Raw genomic sequence first — 22382 nt, forward strand, 5'->3', positions numbered from 1 at the left:
TGGTTTCCTAGCTCCCAGTGCAAAACCCTGTTGATTTAAGACACTTAATGAGCTATACTGTCACACAAGATTTGTGGACATTTCACACTGTCTTTCAAATAATTTATCACTAGTATACAGTTCAAGGGAAAAACTGATTAAAATTTAGATTCATCATAAATTAAAAAGTGATTGCTTTGGTTGTAGCACATTAGAATATCAGAACACAGTGACTATTTATATTTTAAAATATGAAGCATCAATGCCAAGCAATATCTTTACATAACTCTTGGGTTTGATAGGATGGGCTTTGGTCTAAGAAGGAATACATTGTAAGTAAAAAATATCACTACATGGATATATATTTATATGATTAAATATTAGATATATATATCACGATAAGTGTTTTGAATGGACAAACTTATAAATACATTCTTACTTCTGATTCAAAGAAAAGTGTTATTGCTATAATGGTACTATAATGGTGGGTTATTACAGAACTATTTAGCGATAATAAAAATACACACTTTTAAGATTGGTATTATCAACTGTACCCCTGATATCCAGTATTTTGATTTCAAAAAAATTGAAATCTGTTCTCATCTCAAACAAAATGTTACGTACCCTGGTCAAAATTACAAGGTGGGAACTGACAAATTTATCATCAACTGCTAGGCCATCTTGAATCTTCCACCATTAGTCAAGACTCAACCCATAAACCACATCTCCTGTTTCAGGACCCTGCTCCAAGACTACTGTTTTTCTTGAAGTATAACCTAAATTCTTCCTTAGGGAAGTTAAATCTTTTCCTTAATAAAGATTATTTAAAAGAACACAAATAGGCTTTACTCAGGGCACCTAGGTGGCTCAGTCGGTTGAGCATCTGACCCTTGATTTCAGCTCTGGTCCTGATCTCAGGGTCATTTGATCGAGCCCAAGTCGGGCTCCTCACTTAGCACAGAGTCTGTTTGAGATTCTCTCTCTCTCTCTCTCTCTCTCTCTCTCTCCCTTTGCGCCTCCCACTTGTGCTCTCTCTTACTCTCTCTCTAAAATAAATAAATCTTAAAAAAAATAGGCTTTATTCTCCTGTATTTTAAAAAACCATACGAATTTTCTGTTTTTACAGGTCAAAAAAAATGGTCAAATATTAGCAATTTCATATAGTTCAACCTAATGTTATTCTAGACAGGTTTAATGTTCCTTATAAAAGTCATTTGTGAGACAAATATGTTGAAGTGAAATTTTCCTGGATTCCTTCATTTAGTTTAAAATAGAAAATGCTACTCTTTCAATGGCAGATGAAAGACAAAAATCTCGAAAATATTAGACTATTTTTGAACCACAGAAGTTGTGTATTTGATGGCACAGAATTTTCCAAGACAATATTGATAGCAAAACTCAATGTTTTACTGAACATATTCTTCTGGAAGCAGTTATAAGAATCTAAAAAGATTTACAAAACTAAAAATAATACCACTATTCTATTTTTTTCTTTTTTCACTTTTGGAAAATATTATCTATTTGGGAATGTAGAGTTATTTGCTTTGAAAAAATGTTTTTTTATGTTAACTACCATGGGTATGCTGTTATTTTTAAATGAATTAATGAATAAATAATTTTTAACCCCAGTTTTAATATCTAATATAGTAAATATCAATGGATATAACCCACAAAAGTCAAAGCTCCATGGAGTTTTCAATAATTTTTAAGAGTATAAAATGTCTCTGGGACCAAAAAGTTTGAGAACCACTGGATTAATTAAAAAGATAAATCAGAAAAAGAGAAGGGAAACAATAGACACAAGACATTTTATAAATCATACTATTTATTTGGTCCTGAGGGAACCTAGCCTAGACCTGCTTCTAATAAGGGAGTATCTGACTGGCAGATTATCTGAGGACCTCATCTCATTACTCACCTGGGGTGGGGTTAGGAGGGGAGTCTGGGGTGAACACAGAGATTTCCATAGGCATATGTCTGTGTCTGATCCCATGTAATTTTTTACTACTCACAGGTGCTACAGAGAAAGCTCTGGGCAAGAACAATGCTAGAGATTAATACAGCACGGCAACAGGTATTCTCCTGCATGACTCATTGATTTTAGATATAATTTCAAGGGTCATCAGGCTTTTTTTTCCCTTATCATAACAATCTTGAGAGATTAAGAAAAACAGAGGTGTTTTACTCTCAGTTTACAGATCGGGAAACAAAGAAGGTTTCAGGGTTTCAGCCTAAGGCACACAGATTGTGTTGGGGCAAGCTGTGGAATGTAAGGAACCTGCTTCCAAGCACGTGCCTTTATCTACTAGGTCTGCGTCTGTAAAACTGCTTGTTTAGCACTAGAAAAAAAAAATTTTTTTAAGTGAAACCTTACTCAGAAGCCCATTATAGAGCACAAGAAAGAGAGCTGCTGCAGGTGAAGGAGGAACCATCACCTAGACTCCCACCCACCCATTTTTTTTCCCTTTTGCCAATTCTCTCCTTCTGCTTTCCCTGTCCAAAGACAGGGAACCCAAGGCTACCCAAGACCTTCTCGTGTTCATTTTTCCCTTTATGCCAAAATTCTGCCTCCATTATTCTGCCTTCCTAGCCATCTACTCAAAGATTTACCTCATTTCTTCAAATATGTATGTATTCTCATAAAATATGAAGTGGTGGGTTTTGTGCTTATGTGTTTAAATAACACATATAGTGTTACGCAACGAGCCATGCTCTGCTTCTCACTTTTGTCCTATTAATGCTATTCTTAAAAATCTACCCAGATTTTTAGTTTTTAGTTCTAAATCTGTCTGGTTTCTTTTTATGCACATATGATTCTGTTATACATATTAACATGCCATTTTTTACTTATCTATTTTATTGATTAATCAAACACTCCATCCAAAAAAAAAAAAAAAAAAAACCTCAAATCTTTTTTGACGTATCACTTGGGGTCACAGGGGAGAATTTCTTTGAGATAGTCACGGGGTTGTTGGGTGTACACAGACATAATCTTACTGAATGCTGCCCAGCTGCCCTGCAGAATGGCCCTCCCACCACAGATCAAGAAGGTTCCTCACTCTTCACTCAAACTTGCCTCCTTCCTCTAATACTCCATATGCTGTTGAATGTTAGGTGTCATCTCATTACTGTCCTAATCAACATCTCTCTGATAACTATTGATACTGAGCATTTCTTCAAACATCTGTTAGATTTTGAGTTTTCTTGTCTGTGAAATTGTGTATAACTTCTGTACATTTTCCTACTGGATTTTATGTCTTTTTCTTGGGGATTTCCAGTTTTCTTTTCTGCCGTAAATATGAGTTCCTTGTAAGTTTTAGATGTTTCAAATATCTTGGCCCAGTAGGTGAACTTCATTTATTGTATCTTTCATTCAGTAGGAATCCCTTCATTTTGATATTGTCACATTTCTTTCTCCCTCTCTCTTTTTATTTTATTTTTTAACTTTTGGATTCTTATTTTTGAATCTTGTATGACAAATTATTTTTGTTAATCCCTAGGTCACAAAGATATCCTCCTAGATTTTATTCTTTTATGGTTTAACCATTCACATTTACATCTTTGATTTATTTGGCATCCACCTATCTATATGGTATAAGGTAGGAATCCAGCTTTAATTTTCTGCATTTAATGAGCTAATTTCCTGAACACCAGCTGTCTATCCTTTCTTTGTGGGGCCTCATTTATCATGTATCATATATTTTAATCCAATCCATGTTTCTGTGTTTAATTAGCAAATTTTATCCATTAACTGTGACATTAGAACATTTCTCCTGTTATTTAATATTTTTATCATGTTAATTTTTTATTATTTTGGAGGTTTCCTTTTTATTTTCTCCTTTCTATTAGCTCTACAAAATTTCTTCTAGCCTTCAAATCATGCATTCGCTTTCTATTCTGGTCATGGATCATCGTGTTATGTTTATCTTCCTCTAATAAGTTCTCAGATGTATCTATATCCTTACTGCTTCCCCTTAAAATAGGACATACACGTGGTCTCCTCCCTCCTCCCCACTTTAAAACGGCACATGTAGATTTTTAATTTTATATTGCTCAGACATTACTTTTGTTTGTTTTGTCACGGCTTTTTAAAGACAAAACTAGCATTTAGTAAGCCACTCACTCATATTCTTCCTTTCCACTTAATCTTGTTGCTACCTCCTGTATTTATTTCTCTTATTGGAGTACAAAGAACGTCACGTCTTTGTGTGATATACTTTCAGATTTCTTGTATGTGGGAGAATGTATTTATTACACCTTTACATTTAAATGAGAGTTTAACTGGATGTTTTTTAAATGCAGTTTTAAGAATTATTTAACTTCAACATATTAAAATAAGGGCTCCTTTGTCTTTGTATCCCTTTATTTAGCTCTATTACTTGCCACCGAAAGTCTAATTGACCTGTAGTGGCAGGAGGAAACAAAGGATGAGGAAGGCTGGATGGAAGGGGCACAGAACACGGGGCTTAAGGAACACAGACTCCAGAAGCACAGACACATGGATTTGAGTTGAACATGACAGAGCATTACCAGAAGAGAATAAAAAAAAAAAAAAAAAAAAAAAAATCCACAAACTAGGGCACTGACCCAGGTTTGTTAACACCAGAGAAATAAATCCCTTGGTTTTTCAATATGTTATGGTAATCCATGAATCTCCTCACTATTTCATGAGTTGCATCCAAGAATTCACTTAAATTTCAGGAGCTGATGGCCAGATCCTAGTGTTTCACATGACTTCCTATACCTAGGGATTTTATGGCAAAAAGAAGCGGGGGAAAAAAAAAAAAAAATATATATATATATATATATATATATATATATATATATATATATACACAAAAATTAAGGAAGGTTTCACCATGGGTTCATTGTTTAGTCAATAAGTACGAATTTGGACATTTTGTTCCATGGCACATAAATGTTGATACCAACGTTTCACTGAAGACCATACCTTTATCATTTTAAGATGCTTTGCATTTGATTCCATGCCGTCTGATTTTATTACAGCACCTCCTGGTTTGTTTTTGCTGCATTTGCCTGTTGCATCTTCGCTTACCCTCTTCTTTTCAACCTTTCTCAGTCTCGTAGATAGAGACTTGTCTTTTATATGTCAATATGTCAATAAACACGTTAGAATCTGTGAATACAGTGCCAAACACACTAGACACATGTCTGCTTTCATGGACCCTGCATTCTCCAGGGACAGCATACTTGAAAGCAGGCACCGCTCCAGACCCAGAAATCAGCACACTCTGTGGCACATGAGAAAGTAGGAAGAAATATACATTGACTAAATGGACTTATTTTTCAAAAATCAATTACAAAGGAGTTGAAACTTATATCCACACAAAAACCTGCACATGGATGTTTGTGACAGCTTTATTCGTAACTGCCAAACCTCAGAAGCAATCCACATGTCCTTCAGGAAGTGAGTAGATGAATAAACTGTGGTGTATCAAGACAATGGAGTATTATTCAGCACTAAGAAGAAATGAGCTATCAAGCCAGGAAAAGACATGGCGTAAAATTAATACATATTACTAAGTGAAGGAAATCAATCTGAAAAGGCTACATATTATATGATTTCAACTACATGACATCCTGGAAAAGACAAAACTATGAAGACAGTGAAAAGATCAGTGGTTAGGGATGGGCCAGGAGGTGGCAGGGATGAACAGGCAGAGCACAGAGGATTTTTAGGTCAGTGAAAATACTACTCTGGATGCTACTGTAATGGTGGACACAAGTCATTACACATTTTTCCAAACCCATAGAATGTAAACACCAAGAATGAACCGAAAGTAAACTATCTTTGGGAGCTAATGATGGGTCAATGTAGGTTCATTGATTGTCACAAATGTATCACTCTGGTGGGATGTTGATAGTGGAAGGGGCTATGTGTATGTAGGGACAAGGAGTTTATGAAAAATATCTGTACCTCAGTTTTGTTGTGAACCAAAAACTGCTCTTTCTAAGAAAGTGAAGTCTTAATAAAAACAGACAAACAAAAATTAGCTAATCAAAATCTTGCTACATTCTTTGAAGGAGAATTACACAAAGCTAAAGGAACATTTAAAAGAGAGATCTAATCTAGGGATGAGACTATTCCCCTAATAAGTGGCTCTTGCTCAAGGATGCCAGACTATAAATCAAGAAAAGAGTATTTCAGAAAAAGGGAAGACAATTTTTTTTCTCTTAATTTGGCTATATTTTCCAGTTGGGTATAGAGAGTAATGTTTATAAAGCAAGTAAGTAGATAAGGCAGAACAAGTGCTATAAATAAAAACTTGTAGCTACCAGGAGGACCTATAATAAGCAAAACAAGGCAATTAGGAAGAGACTTCCCCCAGGTGCATTTAATGGACTGATTGTATAAACATAAAATGAATAAATAGAGGTTTATAAACAAAGTAGAAGATCTTTTCATCATCTCTAAAATGAGATTTCAGGCACCGGGGTGGCTCAGTAGGTTAAGCGTCTGCCTTCGGCTCAGGTCATGGTCCTGGGGTCCTGGGATCGAGCCCTGCATTGGGCTCCCTGCTCCGTGGAGAGCCTGCTTCTCCCTCTGCCACTCCCCCTGCTTGTGCTCTCTCTCTCTTTCTCTCACTCTCTGTTAAATAAGTAAATAAAATCTTTAAAACATAAATAAATAAAATGAGATTTCTACTTTTTGAGTTGCTATGAAAATTAGAGAATGATTAAACTCCTTTGAATCTAGTTTCAAACAAGGCAATAATCATATACAAAAATAAGTAAGGATCTTAGTACAGTGCCTACCATACACTAGGTATTCAATAAATGATTGTTGTTTTGTTGTATTATAAGTAGATAAGTTCAAGTGTAGCTTCTTCTATAAAATGTGGTGATACCTATCTTAAAAGATTCTTTGGAGAATTAAATTTTAAAATGTGTATAAAGCATATCTTTCTGTGTTTAGAATTTAGTAGGCATCAAAAGGTTCACATTTCATAGATAAAAGTACATAAATAGATTTTAAATAGGTAGGTCTATGGACAGTCACAGATATCAGTAGCAGAAGGAAATTCAGTGGGATGGAGAGACAAACTGACATGTATTTGGTAATGTAAGGTGTTTCCAGCAAAGCTTTCAGAAGAAACAAGCCATCAAAATAAGAAACAGAATGAGCAAATAAAGGGGAACTATAGTGTTCACAGCAAGGACTCCCCAGAAACAGAGATGCTGTCACCCTAACAGAGCCACAGGGCTTCTCAGCACTTAAAAATCGAAAAACAAGGGATTTCATAATTCGATACTGAAGCCAGGGAATTAATAGAAATAAAGTAAAATTTAGTTACCTATAGTATCATCCCTGGACTGAAAAAGATCTCAAGTTCATGAAGAGAGTAAACTGTCCACATTGTATAGCAGCTGAAAACTCTGATTGTGTCTCCAATCTCAATTCACGAGAGCACCACTGGGTGTCATGTATTGGACATTTTACACTCGAAAAATTAGGCAAACTCTCCATACTTTCTAAGGTTAGCCATTAGTATCAAGATGAATAGAAGGTTTTTACAGCTCAAAAATTAGGACTTCGAAGGTTTATAGAGGTGAAGTATAAGAGACATCAAAGAGGAGAAAAATGAAGAAATAATTAAGCTGCTGGCCTGAATGTCTTCTTAGTATTTCTTATGAGGCTAAAGAGAGTAGAGGAAAAACCAGGAGGAATAATCTGTTACTGAAGCCCCTTGATAGATTTACTGGTGGGGGGGCGGGGGGAGCCTAGAAAAAAAAGGAAGAAGTGGTATGTCTCAGTTGAAGAGGTGGTAAACCCTTCAGCTAAATGTTCCTATAATCGGTTCTTATTGAAAAGGTAAATCAGATGGGCTTCCTGAAGTAAGCAATAAATACTCTCAAGTGCGCAAACATCATGGAATTATGAATAAAAATCTGAGTAGGAGTGTCTATTTTTATTGCAATGTCTCTATGAGAGAATGCAGAGATAAAGTGAAACTGGTTGGATACTATAAGCCTCTTAAAATGATCGCTTAGGGTTTGCTGCACATATACACTGAGGAAATAAAATGCTTCTTGGATTTTATTGGTTCAATCTATCCAGGATCATAAGTATGTAATCAGGTATGTTTCAGGATATTACATTTTAAAATAGCATCCTTATTTCATTTGCCTAATCTCTTATTGCCCTCCAAATCAATTATCTGTGCGCCTGACTTGGGCAATATATAACCTCATGTTTTCTTCTTGTATTCTGTAAACAACATAACAAAGGAAACAGCTTGGCACCATCAATTAAATATTAAGAGTTTTGTTCAGTGCTAACACAGTCCTTCCCCAGAAGCAACATATAGGCAAAAAAGCAAAAGCATATCCAAATTCAAAATAAGTTCTCTGAGAGTACACTGCTAAGGTAATTACCAAGATAACTCAGGGATAAATCCCACTTTCAACATTATGTTCAAATGTAAAGACATTCTCACCCTAAATCAGGTGCAGCATTGTCCCAATTTTCCATTTTACCCCAAGCACCAGAAACCCGGTAAGAAATGGATTATAAAGTGAATTAAAAAAAATGAATAAAAGTATATGCATACATCTGATATCTAATATAAAGAGTGTTGCTTGAACTTGATTACAGGGTCCAGTTAAAGAGAAAAAAAATTGTCATAAATCCCCAGTGTGTTTACTTACGTTGAGTTTTATAATATTACTTACATTTTCCTGATGCAAAAAATTCCACATATTGAACAAGCATTTGCAGGCATATCTACTATATGTTAGGGATTGAGGTGTAAACACTAGATATACAAGGAAAAAGGTAAAATCCAGTTTCTATTGTTAAAAAAAAAGAAAACCACAGGCCCAAAATGGCATCATTTAAGCCAAGTCACCAAATCTGGACTTAATACCCAAGCTACTTTCAATTTCAACCTTCCTTAACGGTCTTAACTGGTTAGTCAGGAATTTTCTACTCAGCACCAATGAGGTAATCTGTTACATGGGCCTTCTCTATCCCCCAAAGGAAGATGAGGTCATGTGTATATTAAGACCCCCTGTCTTTTTTTCTCTTTTGCTAATCACTTCCTTACCTCACCTTCCTTCCTGTAAAACCTTGCATTTTGTACAGCTCCCTACAGCTTTCCTCTTCTTGCTAGATGGGATGCTGCCTAAATCACAAAGCACTTAATAAACCCAAGCAGATCTTCAAATTCACTTGACTGAATTTTGTTTTCTAAAACTATCCTTGACACATATACCAGTAAGGAATTGCATTCAGCTACTAATAACAGAGATGTACCTGAACTGAGTGAATAGCCCAAAGATGGTACAGTGGTTTCTGAAGTTACCAGGGACTTGGGTTTCTTTGATTTTTTTCCCTTTACTATCCTTAATCCTCAAGATCACAATCTAGATGTTGGAGGTCTAGCAAGAAGGAAATATTGGCAGCAAGATCATCCCCCTCCCTATTTAAGGAACTTTCCTCTCTACCCCCTACAGCAACTACTATTTGAAACAGAGTCACACCTAGCTCCAAAGAAACCTGAGAATCCTTTTATTAAAAAGAAGAAAATGGATATTGGGTAGGCAATGAAAAGTCTCCACCATCACTAACAAAAACATCATTAACAATATGACATGATGAGTACGTTAGTGCTGGCTTTTCAGTGTCACATTTTAGGAGAAGTTGGCTAAGTGCAGGAATCCTTGGTAGAAAAATTAACAGATGTCCCAAAGTGATCAAGGAACCAGCTGCACTTAGGGAATGTAAAGAGAGTTAGTGTGGTTGAAGAGTAGAACACATGGGAAAGTGGTAGATGAGGCAAAGCCTGGGCATCCTTTTATAGACAGTATAGCATCAAGGTTAAAGCTCAGACTCTGGTGTCCAAATGCCTGCATGATCTTGAGAAATTAATTTTAATTTTGTGCCTCATCTGTGAAATGGGGATAAACACCATACCTGCTTTCACTGGATTGTTATGAGTATTAACAGATAAAACAGGAGGAACCCTTAGAAAATATATTAAAATAGAATCAATGTTCAATAAGTAGTATCTACTGCTAGCGGTCTGTGAATGGTCTTGCTTGTCTCCGCATTAAGTAACAGCAATGTCATTAACTAGGTGATTCTGACTCACCAAAGGGTCTGGCGAATGAGATAGGTTTCTTAAGAAGATAACATTGTCTTGTATGGTAAGATTTAAACTGTTGTCAAGGAGGTTCAGAGGACTTTTCATGTGAAACATGAGATTCTGAACTAGGTTGAGGAAATTGGCTACATTTTAGATTTTTTTTCTAATATTGCCAAATTGCTTGTTGGAATACCAACAATTTCAGCTCCCACCAAGATGTGAGTGACACCTCGCAAAAACTTAATGAGCATGTTCATCTTTTTCTTTGAATGTTTGCCAATTTATTAAGTGAAATGATATGCTTATTTTATTATTTGAAATTCTTTTTTAATTTTTAATTTTTTTCATAAGCTTACTAGCTTTGGATTTCCTGTGTATGTTTATCAGTTTATATCACTTTCCACTTATATATTAAAAACAATGCTTCTCCTACTGTTTCAATGAGCACTTCATATATAAATGTCTTTAACACTTGCATGCCCTATTAGTTTTCAAGATTAAAGGCTGCATGGGGGAGAGGTCACAAGAGGACCTCCCCTGATTTTATTATTAATAAAGGCAAGAGACAGAAGACATTCTGATGAAAAATGGTATTGTGGGAAAAGCCATGTAAACCCTCCTCCCAAAAGTCAATGATATTTTTAGTAAATTCTACAGAGTTCCAAAATATTTTGAAGAGTATATTTATGGAGAGAATATGAACACTTGCTGAGTCCTGCTTTGAGGTCTGTAGGGAGTAAAATCAGAATTTTCTCAGAGAAACCAATCATAGGTTACCTTGTTAAGGTTATTCTCATGCATTTTATATAATTGATGTCATTACAAGTTGAAATATTTTCCATTATGGTTTCTAAGTGGTTATTTCTGGCATATAGGCAAGCAGTTTCATATAATTTAATGTATATTCTTAGAAATCCTGAGTTTTTCAGTTGATCGTCTTGAGTGCTAATGATTTTCATAATTATAATTCTTGATTATCTGAAACAATGAGGGGCTATTATTTAGATAAATAAGGATCAAAAAAAGAATAGTATTTTGTCAAGAAATTCATGAATTATTAGACCAGACTTTTAGTACTTTTATTCTCCTTGAAATATTAATGTCTTATGTCAACTTAGAGTTAAAATGAGGCTTCTGAGAGCTGTAATTATTACTCTGGTCACATATCTTCATAACATTTACTCACAAACAAATTTTATTAAATCTATTTAATATACAAAATACATGCCAGATTGGAAAAGTTGCCGGGGGAAGCTGAGATAAGATACCAAAAACAGGAATTAAAAAGCTAGTCTCCCTACTCACAACACATCTGTCACCAAACATAAGAGGTTTTTTGTCCCCTCCTATTAAACCATCCTGACACTAACCACACTCAGCACAGACCTACCAGTAAGAGCTCAGTTCCACAAGATCTCCCCTTACCTCAGATGACAATCACAAGTCCCAAGTTATCACCTATATTTCTGACAACCGGCTCTAGACGGAGTGTTCCCCCAACTCCCTCCTTGGGCTTGATAATTTGGTAGAATGGCCCACAGAATTCAGGAAAGCACTTTAATCACTACAACTCATTTATTATAAAGAATATAATTCCAGGTTTGGAGACTCCGCGCGGGGTCGGGTGCCAGAGATAGCAGCGCTCGATCACGGGCCGGGTGAGCACGGAGTGCGGCCGGAGACCGGGGACACGGAAGTGACTGCTTTTCTCTGGGGGCACACTGAGGAGCGGGGCCCCGAGTTCTCGGCTCCTCCGAGTGGAGATTGGGAGGCCACCATTTCTGCCCTGGTCCTCCAAAGCTGTCCCGAGAGCGTGCAGGGAACAAAAGCTCCTGAGAGCAAACCGGAGCAGCTTCCTTAGCCCGGACCGACAAGGGCGGGGCAATTCCGCCTCCGGCAAAGACATTTGGAAACCACAGCACAGGCCCCTCCCCCAGAAGATCAGCACAAACAGCCAGCAAGCCAAGACCAAGTTGATCGATCAAGGAGAATAGGAGAACTCCAGCGCTAGGGGAATACTGCACATAGATTCATGGCTTTTTTTTTTTTTTTACCATGATTCATTATTTCATCAAAGTTAATTTTTGTTGACTGTTTTTTTTTTATTTTTCTTTTTCCCTTTTTCAACCAACATCTTATAAATCCCTTTTTTAAAAAAAAAAAAAAACATTTTTTATTTTTCATTTTTAGAGTCATATTTTATCCCTTCATAGTAGTTACCCTTATTTTTGGCATATATATATAAGTTGTTCTCTCTTTAAAATTTTGAGGTACAGTTTCTTCTAACAGATCAAAATATACCCTAAATCACTAGTGTATGGCTTTGTTCTAGTCTCCTGCCTGATCACATTCTCTCCCTTTTTCCTTTTTTTTTTTTCTTAAATCTTCTTTCTTTTTTCAAACAACTTATCTTACCAAGTCCTTTTATAAAATCTTTTATAATTTTCATCTTTACAGTCATCTTCCATCCATTCATTGTATCAACCCTTATTTTGTACATATATGTCTTTCTTCCTTTAAAATTTTAGGAGGCACCTTTTTCTAACAGACCAAAATACGCCCAAAATCTAGTGTGTGGCACTGATCTATGCACTAGCCTGATCATATTTGATCATATTCTGCCTTTTTTGTATTGTTTTGTTTTTGTTTTTATCTTTTTTTTTTCTTTTTCTCTTTCTTTTTTCTTTCTTTCCCTTTCTTTTCCCCTGGTTTCAGGTCTTTTCTGATTTGTATACAGTATATTTGCTGGGAACGTTGTAAACCTGTTAGCATTTTGTTCTCTCATTCATCTATTCTCCTCTGGACAAAATGACAAGACGAAAGAAATCACCTCAGCCAAAAGAACAAGAGGTAGTACCGTCAGCCAGGGACCTACTCAATACAGACATTAGTACAATGTCGGACCTAGAGTTCAGAATCATGACTTTAAAGATACTAGCTGGGCTTGAAAAAAGCGTGGAAGTTATTAGAGAAACCCTTTCTGGAGAAATAAAAGAACTAAAATCTAACCAAATCGAAATCAAAAAGGCTATTGATGAGGTGCAATCAAAAATGGGGGCACTAACTGCTAGGATAAATGAGGCAGAAGAGAGAATCAGCGATATAGAAGACCAAATGATGGAAAATAAAGAGGCTGAGAAAAAGAGAGAGAAACAACTACAGGATCACGAGGGCAGAATTCGAGAGATAAGTGATACGATAAGACGAAACAACATTAGAATAATTGGGATCCCAGAAGAAGAAGAGAGAGAGAGAGGGGCAGAAGGTATATTGGAGCAAATTATAGCAGAGAACTTCCCTAATGTGAGGAAGGAAACAGGCATTAAAATCCAGGAGGCACAGAGAACCCCTCTCAAAATCAATAATAATAGGTCAACACCCCGACATCTAATAGTAAAACTTACGAGTCTCAGAGACAAAGAGAAAATCCTGAAAGCAGCCCAGGAGAAGAGATATGTAACCTACAATGGTAGAAACATTAGATTGGCAACAGACCTATCCACAGAGACCTGGCAGGCCAGAAAGGACTGGCAAGATATCTTCAGAGCACTAAACGAGAAAAATATGCAGCCAAGAATACTATATCCAGCTAGGCTATCATTGAAAATAGAAGGAGAGATAAAAAGCTTCCAGAACAAACAAAAACTAAAGGAATTTGCAAACACGAAACCAGCCCTCCAAGAAATATTGAGAGGGGTCCTCTAAGCAAAGAGAGAACCTAAAAGCAGCAAAGAGCAGAAACGAACACAGACAACAGACAGTTAACAGTCACCTTACAGGTAATACAATGGCACTAAATTCATACCTTTCAAGAGTTACCCTGAATGTAAATGGGCTAAATGCCCCAATCAAAAGACACAGGCTATCAGATTGGATTAAAAAACAAGACCCATCAATATGCTGTCTGCAAGAGACTCATTTTAGATCCAAAGACACCCCCAGATTGAAAGTGAGGGGGTGGAAAACCATTTACCATGCTAATGGACACCAAAAGAAAGCTGGGGTGGCAATCCTTATATCAGACAAACTAGATTTTAAAACAAAGACTGTAATAAGAGATGAGGAAGGACACTATATCCTACTTAAAGGGTCTATCCAACAAGAAGATCTAACAATTGTAAATATCTATGCCCCGAACATGGGAGCAGCCAATTATATAAGGCAATTAATAACAAAAGCAAAGAAACACATTGACAACAATACAATAATAGTGGGGGACTTTAACACCCCTCTGACTGAAATGGACAGATCATCTAAGCAAAAGATCAACAAGGATATAAAGACTTTAAACGACACACTGGACCAAATGGACTTCACAGACATATTCAGAACATTCCATCCCAAAGCAAAGGAATACACATTCTTCTCTAGTGCCCATGGAACATTCTCCAGAATTGATCACATCCTAGGTCACAAATCAGGTCTCAATCGGTACCAAAAGATTGGGATCATTCCCTGCATATTTTCAGACCACAATGCTTTGAAACTAGAACTCAACCACAAGAGGAAAGTCGGAAAGAACTCAAATACATGGAGGCTAAAGAGCATCCTACTAAAGAATGAATGGGTCAACCAAGAAATTAAAGAAGAATTAAAAAAATTCATGGAAACCAATGAAAATGAAAACACAACTGTTCAAAATCTTTGGGATACAGCAAAGGCAGTCCTGAGAGGAAAGTATATAGCAATACAAGCCTTTCTCAAGAAACAAGAAAGGTCTCAAATACACAACCTAACCCTACACCTAAAGGAGCTGGAGAAAGAACAGCAAAGAAAGCCTAAACCCAGCAGGAGAAGAGAAATCATAAAGATCAGAGCAGAAATCAATGAACTAGAAACCAAAAGAACAGTAGAACAGATCAACGAAACTAGGAGCTGGTTCTTTGAAAGAATTAACAAGATTGATAAACCCCTGGCCAGACTGATCAAAAAGAAAAGAGAAATGACCCAAATCCACAAAATCATGAATGAAAGAGGAGAGATCACAAGCAACACCAAAGAAATACAAACAATTATAAGAACATATTATGAGCAACTCTATGCCAGCAAATTAGATAACCTGGAAGAAATGGGTGCATTCCTAGAGATGTATCAACTACCAAAATTGAACCAGGAAGAAATAGAAAACCTGAACAGAGCTATAACCACTAAGGAAATTGAAACAGTCATCAAAAATCTCCCAAGAAACAAAAGCCCAGGCCAGATGGCTTCCCAGGGGAATTCTATCAGTCATTTCAAGAAGAATTAATACCTATTCTCCTGAAACTGTTCCAAAAAATAGAAATAGAAGGGAAACTTCCAAACTCATTTTATGAGGCCAGCATTACCTTGATCCCAAAACCAGACAAAGACCCCATCAAAAAAGAGAATTACAGACCAATATCCTTGATGAACATGGATGCAAAAATTCTCACCAAAATACTAGCCAATAGGATCCAACAGTACATTAAAAGGATTATTCACCACGACCAAGTGGGATTTATCCCTGGGCTGCAAGGCTGGTTCAACATCCGCAAATCAATCAACGTGATACGATACATTAACAAAAGAAAGAACAAGAATCATATGATCCTCTCAATAGATGCAGAAAAAGCATTTGACAAAGTACAGCATCCTTTCTTGATCAAAACTCTTCAGAGTATAGGGATAGAGGGTACATACCTCAATATCATAAAAGCCATCTATGAAAAACCTACAGCGAATATCATCCTCAATGGGGAAAGGCTGAGAGCTTTTCCCCTAAGGTCAGGAACGTGGCAGGGATGTCCACTCTCACCACTGCTATTCAACATAGTATTAGAAGTCCTAGCCACAGCAATCAGACAACAAAAAGAAATCAAAGGCATCCAAATCGGCAAAGAGGAAGTCAAACTCTCACTCTTTGCAGATGATATGATACTGTATGTGGAAAACCCAAAAGACTCCACCCCAAAACTGCTAGAACTCATACAGGAATTCAGTAAAGTAGCAGGATATAAAATCAATGCACAGAAATCAGTGGCATTCCTATACACCAACAACAAGACAGAAGAGAGACAAATCAAGGAGTCGATCCCATTTACAATTGCACCCAAAACCATTAGATACCTAGGAATAAATCTAACCAAAGAGGCAAAGGATCTGTACTCAGAAAACTATAAAATACTCATGAAAGAAATTGAAGAAGACACAAAGAAATGGAAAAACGTTCCATGCTCATGGATTGGGAGAATCAACATTGTGAAGATGTCAATGCTACCTAGAGCAATCTACACATTCAATGCAATCCCCATCAAAATACCATCCACTTTTTTCAAAGAAATGGAACAAATAATCCTAAAATTTGTATGGAACCAGAAGAGACCCAGAATAGCCAGAGGAATACTGAAAAAGAAAAGCAAAGCTGGTGGCATCACAATTCCGGACTTCCAGCTCTATTACAAAGCTGTCATCATCAAGACAGTATGGTACTGGCACAAAAACAGACACATAGATCAATGGAACAGAATTGAGAGCCCAGAAATGGACCCTCAACTCTATGGTCAACTTATTTTTGACAAAGCAGGAAAGAATGTCCAATGGCAAAAAGACAGTCTCTTCAACAAATGGTGTTGGGAAAATTGGACAGCCACATGCAGAAGAATGAAACTGGACCATTTCCTTACACCACACACAAAAATAGACTCCAAATGGTTGAAAGACCTAAACGTGAGACAGGAGTCCATCCAAATCCTAAAGGAGAACACAGGTAGCAACCTTTTCGACCTTAGCTGCAGCAACTTCTTCCTAGAAACATCGCCAAAGGCACGGGAAGCCAGGGCAAAAATGAACTATTGGGATTTCATCAAGATAAAAAGCTTCTGCACAGCAAAAGAAACAGTCCACAAAACCAAAAGACAACCGACAGAATGGGAGAAAATATTTGCAAATGACATATCAGATAAAGGGCTAGTATCCAAAATCTATAAAGAACTTATCAAACTCAACACCCAAAGAACAAATAATCCAATCAAGAAATGGGCAGAAGACATGAACAGACATTTCTCCAAAGAAGACATCCAAATGGCCAACAGGCACATGAAAAAGTGCTCAACATCGCTTGGCATCAGGGAAATCCAAATCAAAACCTCAATGAGATACCACCTCACACCCGTCAGAATGGCTAAAATTAACAAGTCAGGGAACGACAGATGTTGGCGGGGATGTGGAGAAAGGGGAACCCTCCTACACTGTTGGTGGGAATGCAAGCTGGTGCAACCCCTCTGGAAAACAGTATGGAGGTTCCTCAAACAGTTGAAATTAGAGCTACCGTTCGATCCAGCAATTGCACTACTGGGTATTTACCACAAAGATACAAATGTAGGGACCCGAAGGGGTACGTGTACCCCAATGTTTATAGCAGCAATGTCCACCATAGCCAAACTGTGGAAAGAGCCAAGATGCCCATCGACAGATGAATGGATAAAGAAGAAGTGGTATATATACACAATGGAATATTATGCAGCCATCAAAAGGAATGAGATCTTGCCATTTGCAACGATGTGGATAGAACTGGAGGGTGTTATGCTGAGTGAAATAAGTCAATCAGAGAAAGACATGTATCACATGACCTCACTGATATGAGGAATTCTTAATCTCAGGAAAGAAACTGAGTGTTACTGGAGTGGTTGGGGGTGGGAGGGATGGGGTGGCTGGGTGATAGACATTGGGGAGGGTATGTGCTACGGTGAGCGCTGTGAATTGTGCAAGACTGTTGAATCACAGTTCTGTACTTCTGAAACAAATAACGCAACATATTTTAAGAAAAAAGAAAAAGAAGAAGATAACAGGAGAGGAAGAAAAGGGGTATGTCAGAGGGGGAGACGAGCCATGAGAGATGATGGACTCTGAAAAACAAACTGAGGGTTCTAGAGGGGAGGGGGGTAGGGGGATGGGTTAGCCTGGTGATGGGTATTGAGGAGGGCACATTCTGCATGGAGCACTGGGTGTTATGAACAAACAATGAATCATGGAACACTGCACCAAAAACTAATGATGTAATATATGGTGATTAACATAACAATAAAAAAATTAAAAAAAAAAAAAAAAAGAATATAATTCCAGAACAGCCAAATGGAAGCTATGCGTAGGGCAGGGAAGGGGCACAGAGCTCCCATGTCCTCTCTGGGTAGGCACACCACCCTCCCAGAACCTCAGTGTGCTCACTAACCCAGAAGCTCTCCCAACCTCTTTAGTTAGGGTTTTTATGGAGACTTCATTACATAAGCACGACTGATTAAATCACTGGCTATTGGTAATCCACTCAACCTCCAGCTCCTCTCCCCTCCCTGGAGGTGTGGGTGGGGGCTTAAAGTTCCAACCCTCTAATCAGATGGGTGGTTCCCCTGGCAACCAGCTCCCCATCCCTAGGGTATTTCCAAAAGTCACTTTAAAACAAAGTCAGGTTCCATGGAAAGGGGCTTGTTATGAATAACAAAAGAGGCCCCTTTCAGTTTTATGTTCCAAAACTGTGTGTTGTCAGGGACAAATGTTAAAACAAAACATGTTCCTATTGTTCTTATCCCTTAGAAAATTATAAAGATTTGGGGCACCTGGGTAGTGTAGTCGGTTAAGCTTCCAACTCTTGGTTTTGGCTCAGGTTGTGATCTCAGGGTCGTGAGATCGAACCCCATGAACCCCACGTCAGACTCCATGCTTAGGGTGGAGTCTGCTTAAGATTCTCTCTCCCTCTCCATTTGCCCCCCACTAAAATCAGTAAATAAGTCTTTAGAAAAAAGAAAATTACAAAGATTTTAGGAGCTCTGGCCAAGAGCATGGGATGAAGACCAAAATACATGTTTCTTATTTTACCACAATATCACAGTAATAAAACTTAAAAATAATAAGTTGAACCTTATGCAATATGCATTGTTCTGGTCCAATATGCATTGTTATAGTCCATCTTCAGAAACATAAGGAAATAAAAACTGGAAAACAGCACATTTTAACAGAAATATGATTTGGCCAAAAAGAACATGTGCACTCTGACATGTTGTGATTAAGAATACTGAAATCATTTGAGGGCACCTGGGTGGCTCAGTCAGTTAAATGTCTGCCTTCGGCTCCGGTCATGATCCCGGGGTCCTGGGATCGAATCCTGCATCATGCTCCCCACTCGGTGGGGAGTCTGCTTCTTCCTCTGCCCCTCCCTCCCCCCCGCTCACGCTCTCCCACTCACAAAAATAAAATCTTTAAAAATAAGTAAATAAATAAATAAATATAAAAATACTTCAATCATTTGAAAGAATGGTCTATACATTTTTTTTTGTTTAAAAGAACTATTCTTATTATATATGGTCAAAACAAACAAACAAACAAACAAGTACCTAAGCAGTATGTGTAATTCCAACCATGTGTTCATATGTTAACAGAGATTATCTCTAGATTAGAGATTTACAAGTAATGGCCTTTTCTTTTTGTTCACTTAGATTTTTTAAATTTTTGACAATAATCTCTATAATTTCTGACATCAGAAAAAAAATTATGTTAAAGAAAACCTACCACATTGCTCCTTTTCTATAATTCCATATTACAGGAAAAAATTTATTTTTTTAAAGATTTTATTTATTTATTTGAGAGAGGAAGAGAGAAAGAGAGAGCATGAGCATATGGGGGAGGGGCAGAAGGAAAGGGACAAGCAGACTCTTTGCTGAGTAGGGAGCCCAATGGGGGGCTTAATCCCAGGACCCAGGATCCCAGAATCCCAAGACCTGAGCTGAAGGCAGATGCTTAACTGACTGGGCCACCCAGGCGCCCAGGTATTATAGGAAGAAATTTAAATAGATTTAAGATAAAAGGAAGTTAGACCATCTAGGGGAGAATTTCTTATCAGAGAAGCACCACACATTTTGATAAAACATGATCATTGTTACAATTATATAATATTTTTAAGTGAGCCTCAAATCTTGAGAAAATGGGATTCCTCATGAGAGAATCTTCATGTTCTTTATCATCCTGGCTCAGACAGAATGTTTACCAGAGTTGCTTATTTTTTTTTTTTTTGCAGTTTTCTGGACAATTTATTGACAATTCAAGATGGGACCAGGAAGAATGGAGTTAAATGAAAAACATTAGCAGAAATTGTATGTGTGGGGGGGGCGGGGTTTCAAGGTATGGGTCGTCTCTTGCTTCATTTCAAATCAGTTCCCTATCTAAAATCAAATTCCTTTTTTGGTCTATTCTTTATTTATCAAATATCGTGTCTCTATGTTTTTAAATTCATGTACAGCTTAAAGATTTGTTTGAGTTTCTCCATTTTCCTAGCAGGAAAATGCGACGTGAGTTTGTCAAAAAGTAAAATGTTATATTTATTTTATTCATTTATTAAAATGTCTTTAAAAAGTAACTTTTCCCTTCCAATAGAGTCTCATGGACATGAGATAAAACTTCTAATACATTATTATTCTAGTCTCATTTTTCACTGAAATATAGAACTTCAAATAACATCTATTAATCCACTAAACATAGAATAGTCAAGTAAAAGAGGAAATCTCATTAATCCCATTACTCTTTTGTTTCTCTGTCCTGTTACTTTGGTGACGTCCTGGATGCTGACATAGGATGCCTCCTGGTATCCATCTTAGAATGCGGGTTTGCTCTTGCTGAGATATTTGTATGTGCAGTTGTGGTGGGAAGTTATTTTCATATACTGCCACTGCATTTAACCAAAAGTGAATGAGTATTCAAGTCGAATTTTGTGGAAAACAAGACCATAGCATACTTTGAAAATCAACATTAGGTTTGCAGGTGTTAAATTAACTAAACAAGGAGGCCATTAGACTGAGGTGGTTCTAATACCTGACAGTAGCCTGCTAAAGCAAACAGAAACCTAAGCCTAAAATGCCTCAAGGTTAAGAAATCAAAACCTAAGGACAACCAGTCACAAACAGCCAACCTGACTTTCCCAAATAAGGCAAATGCCTAAACTATAACCAACTAAATATGTTCTTGCTTTGCGTCCACCTCTTTTCTCCACAAGTCTTTCCCCTAGCTGCTGTCAGCAAAGCACTCCCAGCCACTGCAATTCGGTGCTGGCCCATTGGAATCAATTTTTGTTCCAATAACCCTACATTTTTTAATATCCCTCAGTTTATCTTTTAACACAGATAAAAGTCAACTTCTACCATTCATATTAGTTACAGCATGAGTTAACATGGCACTTTTTGGGAAGAATGACCGTAATCAAATCTTTATTTCTGGGGCGCCTGGGTGGCTCAGTTGGTTGAGTGACTGCCTTCGGCTCAGGTCATGATCCTGGAATCCCGGGATCAAGTCCCACATTGGGCTCCCTGCTTAGCAGGGAGTCTGCTTCTCCCTCTGACCCTCCCCCCTCTCATGTTCTCTCTCTCTATCTCATTCTCTCTCTCAAATAAATAAATAAATAAATCTTTAAAAAAATCTATTTCTGTAACTGTATAAATGTGATCCAAATGTGTCCACCACTAGTTTTTCAAAAAGAAACATTCTATAAATAAGTAAACTGCATCTGCTCACTGATGCATGTATGGACTCCCTAGATGTCTCATTGGGCTTAATTATAGACCATTCACAGTAATACATTTTCAGTGTAAAATGTAACATAATGTTAAGCCATTTTAGCTTTTGCACATACATGTTGTACTTCTGGCTGAAAGTGCAAAAGAAAAATACTTCATGAATTTGCATTTCATCCTTACACAAAGGTCATGCTAATCTGTATATGATCCAAATTTAGTATACACACTGGCAAAGCAAGCCCAATGCGGAACTTTTAATAAAAGTGAACTTTGAAATACTTTAAAACAACGCTACATTGTTATTTTGGGTGACTCAATGGTCAAAGTTCTCTGTTGCTAGAGCACACTCTAAATATTTCTTCTCCTTTCTCTGCATAAACATTCAATTATCTAGAAAACTTTGACTAATTAAATTCTGGAGAGTATATTTTCCTTCCCCACTTTGGATAAGCATTGCCTATCAAAGGCCTATAGCTGACATTTTTGAGCCACAGATCTGTATTGACATTTACTCAATCTTTTTGGGACACAAAGCCCCAGTGTTCTACTCCCAGTTGGGCAAAGTTACTGTCCCTGCTTGGCTAACGGGAATTCATTTGCTCCAAATCCAAAAGGTTCCTGAATTTGTGATGGGGGAGCCAAAGGGACTCCATTTTAGAAAGACTCCGTCTGTGCCATTTTTCCACTAGGGGCCCATTTCTGAATAAGCCAAAGAAGCTATGTTCCCACTTCAAGGGGAAAGCAAAAACGGTTCATCATTCTCTGAGTTTTGTCCTAGGCC

The 22382-nt window shown here is 37.3% G+C and overlaps 1 non-coding gene across 1 annotated transcript; it reads right to left on the minus strand.

The window, feature by feature from the left end:
• Positions 1-21740: 21740 nt before the first annotated feature.
• On the minus strand, positions 21741-21843 carry LOC114221482 (U6 spliceosomal RNA). The gene has a single exon (XR_015768651.1). It is a non-coding gene; the product is annotated as a U6 spliceosomal RNA (small nuclear RNA).
• Between the last annotated feature and the right edge of the window lie 539 nt (positions 21844-22382).

Source organism: Eumetopias jubatus, unplaced genomic scaffold, assembly GCF_037043125.1.
Source record: "Eumetopias jubatus isolate StellerSeaLion01/CBP00866 unplaced genomic scaffold, mEumJub1_p1.0 scaffold_7, whole genome shotgun sequence".
Classification (NCBI taxonomy): domain Eukaryota; kingdom Metazoa; phylum Chordata; class Mammalia; order Carnivora; family Otariidae; genus Eumetopias; species Eumetopias jubatus.